We start from the raw sequence: 4,300 nt of genomic DNA on the forward strand, positions 1-4,300 counted from the left end.
CATGGAGAAAAGTCCGCATATTACTTATTGTATTCAATGCCGATTTAATTTTTGTGTTTCATCAACACTCTGTAGGTCCACATATTACAAAATGCCTCCAGATGTGCTTCGGAAACTACTACTGGTATTCCAGGGAACGATCAAAACGTAGACAGTTTGAGACATTACTCCCATGGAGAAAATTCCGCATGGTACTTATCGTATTCAATGCCGATGCAATTTTTGTGCTTCATCAACACTCTGTAGGTCCACAGATAACAAAATGCCTCCAGATGTGCTTCGGAAACTACTACTGGTCTTAGAGGGAACGATCAAATCGTAGACAGTTTGAGACATTACTCCCATTGAGAAAAGTCCCAATGGTACTTATTGTATTCAATGCCGATGCAATTTTTGTGTTTCATCAACACTCTGTAGGGCCACAGATTACAGCATGCCTCCAGATCTGCTTCGGAAACTACTACTGGTCTTCCTGGAATCGATCAAAGCGTAGACAGTTTGAGACAATTCTCCCATAGAGAAAAGTCCGCATGGTACTTATTTAATTCAATGAAGATGCAATTTTTGTGTTTCATCAACACTCTGTAGGTCCACAGATTACAGAATGCCTCCAGGTGTGCTTCGGAAACTACTACTGGTCTTCCAGGAATCTATCAAAACGTAGACAGATAGAGACATTACTCAAATAGAGAAAATTACGCATGGTACTTATTGTATGCAATGCCGATGCAATTTTTGTGTTTCATCAACTCTCTGTAGGTCCACATATTACAGAATGCCTCCAGATGTGCTTCAGAAACTACTACAGGTTTTTCTGGAATCGATCAAACCGTAGTAAGTTTGAGACATTACTCTCATGGAGAAAAGTCCGCATATTACTTATTATATTCAATACCGATGCAATTTTTGTGTTTCATCAACACTCTGTAGGTCCACAAATTACAAAATGCCTCCAGATGTGCTTCGGAAACTACTACTGGTCTTCCAGGGAACGATCAAAACGTAGACAGTTTGAGACATTACTCCCATAGAGAAAAGTCCGCATGGTAGTTATCGTATTCAATGCCGATGCAATTTTTGTGTTTCATCACCACTCTGAAGCTCCATAGATTACAGAATGCTTCCAGATGTGCTACGGAAACTACAACTTGTCTTCCAGGGAACGATCAAAGCGTAGACAGTTTGAGACATTACTCCCATTGAGAAAAGTCCCCATGGTACTTATTGTATTCAATGCCGCTGCCATTTTTGGTGTTTCATCAACACTCTGTAGGTCCACAGATTACAGCATGCCTCCAGATCTGCTTCGGAAACTACTACTGGTCTTCCTGGAATCGATCAAAGCGTAGACAGTTTGAGACAATTGTCTCAAGGAGAAAAGACCGCATGGTACTTATTGTATTCAATGCCGATGCAATTTTTCTGTTTCAGCAACACTCTGTAGGTCCACAGATTACAGAATGCCTCCAGGTGTGCTTCGGAAACTACTACTGTTCTTACTGGAATCGATCAAAACGTAGACAGTTTGAGACATTACTCCCATGGAGAAAAGTCCGCATGGAACTTATTTATACAATGCAATTCCTATTTTTGTGTTTCATCACCACTCTGAAGCTCCATATATTACAGAATGCCTCCAGATATGCTTCGGAAACAACTACTGGTCTTCCAGGGAGCGATCAAATCGTAGACAGTTTGACACATTACTCCCATGGAGAAAAGTCCGCAAGGAACTTATTGTATTCATGCCGATGCATTTTTTGTGTTTCATCAACATCCTGTAGGTCCACAGATTCCTGAATGCCCCCAGATGTGCTTTGGAAATTACTACTGGTCTTCTATTGAACGATCGAAACGTAGACAGTTTGAGACATTACTCCCATGGAGAAAAGTTTGCATGGTACTTATTGTATTCAATGCCGATGCAATTTTTCTGTTTCAGCAACACTCTGTAGGTCCACAGATTACAGAATGCCTCCAGATGCGCTTCGGAAACTACTACTGGTCTTTCATGGAACGATCAAAGCGTAGACAGTTTGAGACATTACTCCCATGGAGAAAAGTCCGCATGGTACTTATTGTATTTAATGCCGACGCAATTTTTGTGTTTCATCAAAACTCTGTAGGTCCACAGATTACAGAATGCCTCCAGGTGTGCTTCGGAAACTACTACTAATCTTTCAGGGAACGATCAAATCGGAATAGTCCGCATGGTACTTATTGTATACAATGCCGAAGCAATTTTTGTGCTTCATCAACACTCTGTAGGTCCATATATTATGGAATGCCTCCAGATGTGCTTCGGAAACTACTACTGGTCTTCCATGGAACGATCAAAGCGTAGACAGTTTAAGACATAACCCCTATGGAGAAAGGTCCGCATGGTACTTATTGTATTCAATGCCGATGCAATTTTTCTGTTTCATCAACTCTCTGTAGGTCCGCAGATCACAGAATGAATCCAGATGTGCTTCGGAAACTACTACTAGTCTTCCAGGGAGCGATCAAATCGCAGACAGTTTGAGACATTACTCCCGTGGACAAAAGTCCGCATGGTGCTTATTGTATTCATTGCCGATGCAAGTTTTGTGTTTCATCAACATCCTGTAGGTCCACAGATTACAGCATGCCTCCAGATGTGCTTCGGAAACTACTACTGGTCTTCCTGGAATCGATCAAAACGTAGACAGTTTGAGACATTTCTCCCATGGAGATAAGTCCGCATGGTACTTATTGTACTCAATGCCGATGCAATTTTTGTGTTTCATCAACACTCTGTAGGTCCACAAATTACAAAATGCTTCCAGATGTGCTTCGGAAACTACTACTGTTCATCCAGGAAACGATCAAAATGTAGACAGTTTGAGACATTACTCCCATGGAGGAAAGTCCGCATGGTACTTATTGTATAAAATGACGTTGCTATAATTGTGTTTCATCACCACTCTGAACCTCCATATATTACAGAATGCCTCCAGATTTGGTTCTTAAACTACTACTGGTCTTAAATGGAACGATTAAAACGTAGACATTTTAAGACACTACTCCCTTGGAGAAAAGTCCGCATGGTACTTATTGTATTCATTGCCGATGAAATTTTTGTGTTTCATCAACATCATGTAGGTCCACAGATTCCAGAAAGCCTCCAGATGTGCTTCGGAAACTACTACTGGTCTTCCTGGAATCGATCAAAGCGTAGACAGTTTAAGACATTACTCCCATGGAGAAAATTCCGCATGGTATTTATTGTATTCAATGCCGATGCAATTTTTGTGTTTCATCAACGCTCTGTAGGTCCACAAATTGCAAAATGCTTCCAGATGTGCTTCGGAAATTACTACTGGTCTTCCAGGAAACGATCAAAATGTAGTCAGTTTGAGACATTACTCCCATGGAGAAAAGTCCGCATGGTACTTATTGTATTCAATGCCGATGCTATTTTTGTGTTTCATCACCACTCTGAAGTTCCATAGATTACAGAATGCCTCCAGATGTGCTTCGGAAACTACTACTGGTCTTCCAGGAAACGATCAAAATGTAGTCAGTTTGAGACATTTCTCCCATGGAGAAAAGGCCGCATTGTACTTATTGTATTCAATGAAGATGCTATTTTTGTGTTTCATCACCACTCTGAAGCTCCGAAGATTACAGAATGCCTTCAGATGTGCTTCGGAAATTATTACTGGTCTTCCAGGGAACGATCAAAGCGTAGACAGTTTGAGACATTACTCCCTTGGAGATATGTTAGCTTGGTACTTATTGTATTCAATGCTAATGCAATTTTTGTGTTTCATCAACACTCTGTACGTCCACAGATTACAGCATGCCTCCAGATGTGCTTCGGAAACTACTACTGGTCTTCCTGGAATCGATCAAAGCCTAGACAGTTTGAGACATTACTCCCATGGAGAAAATTCCGCATGGTATTTATTGTATTCAATGCCGATGCAATTTTTGTGTTTCATCAACGCTCTGTAGGTCCACAAATTACAAAATGCTTCCAGATGTGCTTCGGAAAATACTACTGGTCTTCCAGGAAACGATCAAAATGTAGTCAGTTTGAGACATTACTCCCATGGAGAAAAGTCCGCATGGTACTTATTGTATTCAATGCCGATGCTATTTTTGTGTTTCATCACCACTCTGAAGTTCCATAGATTACAGAATGCCTCAAGATGTGCTTCGGAAACTACTACTGGTCTTCCTGGAATCGATCAAAGCGTAGACAGTTTGAGACATTTTTCCCATGGAGAAAAGTCCGCATGGTACTTATTGTATTCACTGACGATGCAATTTTTGT

This window comes from Schistocerca gregaria, chromosome 10 (assembly GCF_023897955.1).
Source record: "Schistocerca gregaria isolate iqSchGreg1 chromosome 10, iqSchGreg1.2, whole genome shotgun sequence".
Taxonomy (NCBI): Eukaryota; Metazoa; Arthropoda; class Insecta; order Orthoptera; family Acrididae; genus Schistocerca; species Schistocerca gregaria.